A 10,997-nucleotide genomic window follows, 5' to 3' on the forward strand; every position below is an offset into this window, starting at 1 on the left:
AAATGTCAAAATATGACATGTCCAGAAAACAGCTGAAAAGAACTCAAAGCAGTATAAAATAACATGCCGAGAATCGCCAGAGCATAAAAAGTTACAAAACAGGCCAAAATCACCAAAATATGGCATGTTGAAAAAATGACCGAAAAGGCAAGGCATGGCAAAATGTCAAAATATGACATGTCCAGAAAACAGCTAAAAACTGCTCCAATCAGTACAAAATAACATGCTGAGACACGCCAGAGCATAGAAATTTACAAACAAGGCCAAAAACACGTAAAAATGACATATTGAAAAAATGACCGAAAAGGCAAGGCTATAGTATGGCAAAAATGGCAAAAAATGACATGTCAAGAAAACAGCTGAAAACAACTCAAATCAGTATAAAATAGCATGCTAAGACACGCCAGAGCATAGAAATTTGCAAAAAAGGCCAAAAACTCCAAAAAATGACATGTTGAAAAAATGACCGAAAAGGCAAGGCTATAGTATGGCAAAAATGTCAAAAAATGACATGTCCAGGAAACAGCTGAAAACAACTCAAATCAGTATAAAATAGCATGCTGAGACATGCCAGAGCATAGAAATTTACAAAAAAGGCCAAAAACACCAAAATATGGCATGTTGAAAAAATGACAGAAACGGCAAGGCTATAGTATGGCAAAAATGTCAAAATATGACATGTCCAGAAAACAGCTGAAAACAACTCAAATCAGTATAAAATAGCATGGTGAGACATGCCAGTGCATAGAATTTTGCAAAAAACGCCCAAAAACACAAAAAAATGGCATGTTGAAAAAATGACCAAAAAGGCAAGGCTATAGTATGGCAAAAATGTCAAAATATGACATGTCCAGAAAACAGCTGAAAACAACTCCAATCAGTATAAAATATCATGCTGAGACACACCAGAGCATAGGATTTTGCAAAAACAGCCATACACACTATAAAAATTCTTATTTGAAAAATAACCAAATGGCAAGCCTATAGTATAGCAAAAATGTCAAAATATGTCCCAATAACAGCTGAAAACACATCAAAACAACATAAAAAAGCATGACAGGCCACAGCATAAAATTTTGCCAAAACTAACTAATGTCCCAAAGAGGCAAGGCTATAATATGACTAAAAATGTAAAAATATTCCATGTCCCAAAAACAGCTGAAAATAGCATGCCCAGACACACCATAGCAAAGAATGTTGCAAAAACAGCAAAAAAAAAAACACTATAAAAATGCATCTCCAGAAAATGAGCAAAAAGCAAGGCTATAGTATGGCTAAATAATGTCAAAATATGACATGTTTCAACACCTCAAACAGCATAAAATGGTGTGCCAAATCACGCCATAGCATACAATGTTGCAAAAATGGCCAAAACCACCATAAAAATGCATGTTGAAGAAATGATTAAAAAGGCAAGGCTATAGTAGGCTAAAAATGTCAAAGAATGACATGTCCCAAATATAGCTGAAAACACTTCAAAACAGCATAAAATAGCGTGCCAAGACACGCCACCGCATACAATGATGCAAGAATGGCCAAAAACACCATCATATAGCATGTTGTAAAACTGACCGAAAATGCAATACTATAGCATGGCAAAAAATGTCACAATTTGACATGTCCCCAAAACCGCTGGTAACCACCTAGAATGACCTGCCAAGATACACCATAGCATAGAAAGATGCAAAAAGGGACAAAAAAAAACGTAATTTGGCATGGCGAAAAATGACTGAAAATGCAATACTTTAGTATGGCGAAAAATGTCAAAGTTTGACATGTCCCAAAACCAACTGAAAACCACCTAGAACAACCTGCCAAGACACACCATACCATAGAAAGTTGGAAAAAGGGCCAAAAACACCATAATTTGGTATGCCAAAAAAGTGACCGAAAGTGCAATACTATAGTATGGCAAAAAATGGCAAAATTTGACATGTCCAAAAAGCAGCTGAAAACCACATATAAATAATAAAACAGACTGCCGAGAAGACTCTACTATGACATTTTTGATGTTTTTTTTTTTTTTTTGCCAATAGACTATACTATGACTTTTTGGATGATTTTTGGACGCCATTTTATACTAGGATGTTTTTGATGGATTTTTTTGTCAACATAATATGCTGATATTTTTGTTCATTTTTTACGACTTACTATACTATGACTTTTCTGTTGATTTTTGGTCCACATACTATGATGCTTTTGATGATTTTTCAATGTCATACTATACTATGATGTTTTTTATTGAGTTTTTTTATTTGAACTCAGTTAACAGATCAAATCAAACTCGTGCCATCCTGCAGGTGGACTGAATTTTTCCATTTTCCAGGAAAACCTTTGACAATTTTCCCATAGTAGCTTTACTTGTGTGTACATTTAAAGACATGGCATGCAATCCAGATCTTGAATAAAATGTTTTAAAAGAAGGCCATAAGCAACATCAAACACTTCTGAAAAAGAGATGTCAAAAAAAACATTAGTATATTTTGATGACAACTATATTTCCTGTCTGTTAAAAAATAAACAAGCATTCCAATGCGTACAATCTGCTTGGATTCCGATCAGTGCTGCATGCCGCTTTAATTAAATTTAATTTTTATTCTCTGCTGGCGTCATAGACATCTGTAGCAGTATTGCAGTAGGGAATAGGTTTATTTATAAAGCTTTAGATGTGTTTCCTACTTTGTATTTGTTTTGAACTGCTGGTATATTCTAAGCAAGAATCTATAAGCGTTTGTTTTTAGGGTTGAAAGAATAGCCCATAATTGGCTTCTAGTCCTAAGAGGTAGAAATCTCAGTTGGATTTACTGGTCACAGTCATTAAATGCTGCAGAGAAACAAAGTTTGAATGTTTAATATATCCATATTCACTTTGATAAATTTTCGGAATTAATAAATTACCAAAAATGACAGCAAGTCAGTATTCGTTTTAGTTTGATGATACCCTGGCCCATACAAGAGAATGAAATAATGCCCCGCCAAAGACAAAAAAGATTGTAAAATAGGTCATGTACTCTGCGTCTCTTGTTGAATTTCATTTTATCCTTTCCTCAAAATAATGAGCCATTGTAATGTAGTTGAGAACCATAAACAAATAATTTGGCTTGATGTTTGTTGCAAAACTGTTCACCTGTTTATGCTTGTCCAGGCAGACAACATTTTGGAGGAAAAAAATGTTGAATATTGTTCAGTAACTTGGATAAAGTGTTTTTTTTTGTTTTTGGCTTTAAATGCAGAGCTGCATTTTGTGGTATGGCCTTGAATTCAAGCTTGAATGCACTTGAAGGAAATTATGTCGTACTGAAACATCATCTTTAGTGCTTTATCCGTTTTTTCAGTATTTCTAGACTACAAGCACATGAGGTTCTCTTTCAGACTCAAAAGCTTTTCTCTGTGCTCACTCCTTTTTGGGTCTCCAAGGTCTTGGGCAAGATTTAAAATTGTGTATTTTTTTCTAGACTACAGTCTTTGGATGATGGCACCAAATAATACTGTAATTGTGTCTGAGCATCAGACCACTTAATAAATATGTCCTTGTGCAAACTGACATTGATTTAGTCACTCAGTGGTTATTGATTTGCTTTTCTTCATTTGGCTTCTCCATTCTTGTGGGAAGGGTCAGTGGAGTAGATAGAGGGATGAAACGACAAACCCTCCCCAAACTCCTCTTAATGCACGCCATTCTCTGGGAATAACATCGGCCCAGTTAATACAGGCCTCGAGTGCCATTGTCCACATGAGCGGGAAAACTGGGCCAATGCATTCATTCATAGGTAGACAGATCAATAAGACAGCTTCCAAAACAAACCAGTGGAGAGGTTCCTTTATTCCTCTTGAGTGGGGCCTATTCACCAAGGTCCCTTCTCTGTAGAGTGGCGTGGAGCCCCGCTTCAGGAAAGGGACCCCCAGCCTTCCATTCGCAACACAGCCAGAAGAACTGAGAAGCTTCTGGAGGGGTGACGCTATAATAGCGGGCTTTCTGTGTGACACAGAGTGGTAATCCTACCCTCATGTTGATTGTGAGAAACAGCAGCAATACTTCGTGACTGATCTGACCTTTTATCGTGAATGGCGATAGAGAAAAAGAGAACACTTTACATTGCATGAGCTACTCTGACCTGTTTTTACATTTTTGTTTTACATTCTTTAAAATGATACCTCTGATTTATGACAAAGATAAGAGAAACAGAAAAGATCTCGCTCTGAATTAAGTGCCAATTACAGAGTGGTTGATGGAGATCAAAATTTGTTTCCTGAAAAACATGACGTACCACAGGACTTTTATTTTACCACCGGAATGCTGGAAATTAAGTGTTTGATGCTGAAAATTTTTTGGCAGAGGACCCCCAAGACTCTTGAAAAATGGAGATAATAGTTATAAAGTTTATTAAGCAGAAGTTGTTTAGAAATTCTGCAAAGTAGCCTTAAACATTTTAAAAAGAGAAAGGAGACAATTAAAAATATAAACAATTTCAATGTGAAAAGTGTTATTTATTGACAGGTAGTAAATACAGGAACAATTGACAATGTACTCAAACTGTATTTGGTCAGAGAAATCAAGGCACACTCCAATTGTATTGACATATGGCAGTGAAACGGTTATGTTAAATTCGGAACAGTACAGTAGAAAATACAAGTTGGGATTATTTCAAGAATAATGTTAGAAAAGTATACAGGGTCAAGTGTGTCATCCAGTGTTAAATGAATCTGGGAGAATGATATACATACATACAGCATAATACAGAAAACGCAAAGATAGTCCATGTTTCTCACCAAAATGCTGGTTCTGACTGATTCACATCCACACAGAATTATTATTGTTTGTCTCTAAAATTGTCTGTGCATTTTAACCTAACTAAGTAAAACATGCACCCGTTATCATTGCAAAGCAGAGGGGAAAAGAAACAGGGATTCTTGCCAAGCAAAGTATATTTAAATCTCGTCATGGTTAAAATTTGAGGTCCACTAGCCTCGTGCTGGAAATATGAAATGGCTGACTGCCCTTGTGGTAATCACCGCTGCTCTTACATTAATTCATCTCCAGATGAACATTGTTCCTTTGGGGTTTCTGCACTTCATCAGCAGCCCTCTGATAGACACAGACACACTGCTACTGTATAGCTTCTTAAAGTGTGTGTGTGTGCAAGCGTGTGTGTGGGTGCATGTGTAAATGAATTGCTTCTCTTTGTTGCTTTATGTAAACCAACAGTGACGTTTAGGCCCCTTTTTAAATGTAATAAAGGCCATATTTGTTATTATTCCTAATAAATGTGGTCTTTTTTAATATTATTGTGTATTAAAATGAAATGTATTGTAATGAGTGTGCATCTTGTCATACTCTCAAACATCACACTGCATCAGAAACACTTGCCTGCCCACTAACTGTTTTAAATCATCAATTTTTTTTATTTTTTTTTACAGGAAGCAATCAGATACATGAGTATCAACGATCTCGTATTGTATCATTAATATGTGTTTAACTTGAGCTTTACACTCCTCTAGAGAGGAATATTCACCCACCAAGACAAGTGAATTTCATGTTCTGTGTCTTTTATACATAATCCATGATTTACTAAAAAAACTGTGCTTAACTGTTCAGCAAATTAATGGTACGTTCCAAAATTAATTAGCCGAGGCAGTATACCACAGCTTAATGTCTTCCATGGTGGAAAGGCAGGACATTAAGCTCACAGAAACCTAATAGATTTTCAAGGAATCAACATGAATGAATAAATTAATTTCATATATATTTTTAAAACTCTTGCCATGTCCCATTTCTGTTGATGAAAATCCTACTGTAGATGCCTCCTTCACAATAACAACCAACAGAGTGGACTGCCCCCTAGTGCCGTCAGCTGAATGTGGCAGTGTGCAGGGGGTGGGGGTGTGGGGGGCTGCTTGCTTTGAGCATTAGCAGAATACCAGCTTTTCAGTGCCATCCAATCAGAGAGCACCTTGGTAATGCGTTCATACATCCAGTGGAACTAGGTGGCAAATGCAAATGCTCCCCAGATCAAGGTTTCTCCTTGGCAATGGTGCAGCACTTGTTTCTCGCCTTTCATGTCCGAATGATGATGGTGATAATAAGAGGGGAGGACAGGCCTCAGATTGAGCCAAAGGGGGAACGAGCATCGATAAGGTCTTTGATATGGAATGCTGCATCATATGATATTAGTGTCATTCACGGAGCCGTTTGATTGACAGTTTATTAGAAAAATTGTGAGAAATGCACCATTGTCCTCATCCATTTTTCATGTTTGAATTGCTGACACTTCGATGCACTTTGGTGAATGTGGTGCTCAAACTAGGACAAAGGAGCTGCAGCCTACATCACATTTTCTGTGCAGCCTTTTTCCTCCTCTCTACCTCCTTAGAAAGAATTAATACAGAGGCAAACATATTTCTATAATTGCTTCCTTTGTGGTTCTACGCTCTAGCAAATGCACCTATGTAAACACACACATATCCACATGGGTACACACACACTCGCACAACTGAAACCTGCATCATTTTGCTTCAGGGATCCTGTTGTTCTGCATGCCTCAAATCCAAAAGACTTAATTTTCAGCATTATATTTTATTAGGCTGATGATGTACATTGCATTCACAGAGCACTTCAACCTGCAGGTCCTCCCACACGTTGCTGTAAAGCCAGCTCATGTTCCTAATTACGACAATGTTACTCCGCACTGTTTTCAGGAAATGTGTAACTGATTGGAATGAAGGCGGCAAATTTGGAGCATTACTCTGGATAAAGGGAGAAAATTATGTCAGTTAGCTTGTATCCAAAACACCATGAATGGTTTTGGCACGATTGTTTAGTTCTGATGATACAATAAATGCAATATGCTGCACATCTTTTGCAAGACTGAAGAAAAATAGATATATTCCGATATATGTACTAAAAAAAATGTGCAGACATGGAGGATTACATTAGTGTTTCACTTACTCTATTGTGTGATATTAAAGGGGTATTTCAAAAACAACAACAACAACAACAACAACAATAACAACAACAACAATAATAATAATAATAATAATGATAATAATAATAATAATAATAATAATACTCACTAACCCCTTTTTTTTCCAGGTTAATTGTGTTTACAGTAAATAACCTCTGGGTAGAAAATCTTTGGGTCACGCACATAAAACACTGACTCAATCAGTTTAAGTGTACACTATATTTAGAATATCTTCACTGTTTTACCTTGCCATCATACAGCCTTTCCCGATGGGGAATTGAATCCATTATATTAAAGCCACCAGAGTCAATTGATAAAAACAGTAATTTTACTTTTACTTCTCTAGCATGGCCTCATTTGGTAAGCATGTAAGGTGAAATGGAGCAAATATTCAGATTTAGGGTATACTTGCGGAGAGATGTAGTTATTATACAACATTTTTTCTGTGGTTTCGTCCATAGCAGCACAGTGTATAGTTTCCGTAAAGATAAGAGCAAAGCAACAAAGTATTTGCAGAGCAGAAATCTAACATAAGCTGGACCACTATGTTTAATTATAAATCTTGAAATTTATAGTTACAGCTGAAAATGGCATCATAAATCCACAAGTTTATCCACAATTGAAATCAATTGACAATTATTAACATCAAGGTGATTCGGTCTCTTTCTCTCTCTCTCTCTCTCTCTCTATTCTCTATATATTATATATCTATATATATATATATATTTTTTATTTATTTATTTATATTATTTATTTATTTATAATTATTTATTTATTTTTTTTAATTCAAAAATTGTATTTTCTTGGAAGCAGTATGCATTGAAAACAAAATTTTGCAAGATTTTGTTGCTTTTCTGAGAAGTAAGTTGAAAAACAAAACCAAGCAACTGCTGTCTTATTATAATAGGAAGAAAATATTCAGACACCAACAACAACAACCATGAATAATTTTACTTTAGTTTAATTTCCATAAAATCAGTAATCTTGTCAGTCCTTCAACCAAAATTCAAAACATGACCTTGTTCGGGGAGTTAATTTGCCGTTTGATCCTCCTGTTTGTGTGTGAGAAGGTCACACATTGACACTACATTGCTTCAAATGACCCCCTGACCTCTTGCTTCGACCTGCTGTGTGAATGCCAACCACAGAGGAGGGCAACAGGTCACTAGAGTCATTTAGAGGAGTCCCAAGGGGAAAACTGGCCCCTGGACACACGCAGCCCCCCTTTTCTTGTGGTGCAGAAACACATACATACTGTAGCTCCGGTCTCTTCTACTACACTATCTGCGGGTAGACATAGAAGTGAAAGTAAAAAGAGAAACAGCTGTTTGTGACTGAGACATGGAATACATATTTTCGCTGTATATCAATCAAGAGTGGATGTTTTGGCAAAATCATTTTGTGTGTGTGTGTGTGTGTGTGTGTGTGTGTGTTGTGTGTGTGTGTGTGTGTGTGTGTGTGTGTGTGTGTGTGTGTGTGTGTGTGTGTGTGCATGTTTTTTCCCCTACTTTTTTAAGCCGGCTCCATATACACTCAGGAGAATATGTGGGGAAAAAGCCAACTTTTTTTTCACCATGCAATATTTTACTCAAGAATATGAAAAAGGAGCAGCTATAGAAAACGTAGCACTCTTTCATCATTATCAATTTTGTTTTTAATGAAAGACGGAGAATTATATATCACTTTTAGCACATTAGGGGCAGAATATAACATAAAAATGCTCAATTCCTTTTGAAGGTATTTCTTTTATTCTTCCTACAAAAAGACTATTATCTGGGTAGTGGTGAATGCATATTAAGCAAGAAAAGCAACTATCATTCATCTTCTACAATGCATAGCTGTAAATTATGGCATTATCTCTACTGGCATAGAGAGAAGTGGGAAGAAGGGCTGAGGTGGAGATGAGGGAGGGTGTTGAAAATAAAGAAAAGGGTGTGGAAAAAAAGGACACACACACACTCACACCCTTCACAGTGAAGTCAATGAGAAAGATTATGCTCGGCCTTATCCAGTAGGGCCTGTCAGATTTATTTCCAACATCAAGGGACTCTCCACTGTCTCCCCACCCCATCCATCAGTGCCCTGTCTGGGTTTCTGTGTGGTCAGAGTCCTGGATGGAGGCTGGGATGGAAAGGAGGCTGGAGGAGGTGTGTGTGTATTGGGGAGGGGGGTATCTGAAACAGGAGTGGTTGCCAGGGCACACAGGCCCGTGGCATTCTCCACCGTCTGGCATCTCAGGGTGCAATGGGAGCACTAGTCCTCAGTAAGTCACCAGTGGAGGTGAAAAGCACTGTCACAGAGATGAAAGGGGGCTTCCCCCCACCCTCTGATCTGTGAGAGAAAAATGAAAAAGACAGGCAAATATGGGAAGAGAGAGAGCGAGCAGGGGAGAGAGTTTTAGAGAGTGTAAAATCGCTCTCACTGTATTTCATGTCAATATGTCTCACATTTGAAATCCTTATTATAGATTGGGTGTGGAGAAAAAAAAAGGGATGTGCTTTCATTGTTCAGGGACATGTCCTCACACACACACACCCACACACACACACACACACACACACACACACACACACACACACACCCGCCATTCCCCTCGCCCGGGTGCCTGTGCCACACCACCCACCCCTGTCGTTCTGCACGATGTAACCTAGCAACTATTTAATTAAAATAGCATCAGCAAGGATAGAGGCTTTTTTCCCTCCCTTGCAAGGATTTCCTCCAATCTCAGTGCTTTTCAGCACACCAAGAATCAAAACTGACGCTATGCATGCCACTGTATTGTCCCCCTTACATCCTCTTCTTTGTTTCTACATTTTCACAAAACCTATAGCATTGACACCTGAATGGCAGAAAGCACCTGATATCATATATCTCATGTGCTGGCACTATATCTATGCTTTAACCGGCCAGAGATTTAATGCAGGACATTATTATGCCACAGAGCTGTACAAGCAAGGCCATCACCTCTCTGTCCTTCAGAGTAGTCTTTCAGGAATAATAGAATACCACCTCTTCAAGCCCTTCTACTCCTCCTCCTGCTGCTCTTCTTCTTCTTCCCCCCCGTGTCTCCTTTTCTTTTTGTATGCCAAATCACAGCACCCTCTGTTTCAACCTAAAAAGAGGCGCCTCTTACCATGCTCTACATGTGTGCCAAGCTCGGGCAATGCGGAGCAATTAGAGGAAATGTGAAGCAGCTCCGCATGTCAGCGTACATCAGACTCACTGTCACTCAAACCACATCCATGACTCCTCTGCTCTGAGAAACAAACAATGGAGCAATATTCTGGTTCAGGGCTGTCAAAACAGAAGGCCCGATCTCTATTTCATTCTCCCTGTCTTTTTTTCTCTTGTGCTCTTTCTGTGGCTAATGGATACCCTGATGTGTCACAGAGCAGTAAAGTTATCTGTCCTTTCTTGATTTTTCGTAATGTAACACTCCGTACAGTACAGGTGCACCAGAAGGATACACATAGCTCTTTTCACTTCCCTCTCAATAGAAGGACCTCTGTCATTACTTAAGAAGCAATGCGGTGAAAGTCAGAGTAAATGGCTCTAATGATCCTCCCTCCAAACGGTTACATTATAGGGTTGACCTCCACTTCAGCTGCATTTATGTATTCGACCAAAAACGACATATTCCTGCCTTTTATGTCCCTCTTTCCCCCTTTTCTCAAGCACACTATTTCCATTTCTGCAGAACCGCAAAAACCACTGCAGACACTGCAATTCAAACATAGACATTTAAGACCCGTGCAAGAGGAAAGAGTTAATAAATGTAAAAAAGAATAAAATCACACATACTCTTCTACCTAATAGTCACTGAGAAAAATCACTTTAAACCCAATTTACGGGGGTGCTGGCATTGGACCATTTAGTATGATCTCTTCAATAAAAAATATCAATGGAGGAAAATCCTCTTAACTTGGAGAATATATTCAGATTTGAGCATACGTCTGACTGACTAGAACTGAACTGGAGGCCAGACTCATTTGGATTTGTTCATATATCTTTTCGCTTCAAATTCAGATTTTAACT

The sequence above is a fragment of the Plectropomus leopardus genome, chromosome 6 (assembly GCF_008729295.1).
Source record: "Plectropomus leopardus isolate mb chromosome 6, YSFRI_Pleo_2.0, whole genome shotgun sequence".
In the NCBI taxonomy this organism is placed as follows: Eukaryota; Metazoa; Chordata; class Actinopteri; order Perciformes; family Serranidae; genus Plectropomus; species Plectropomus leopardus.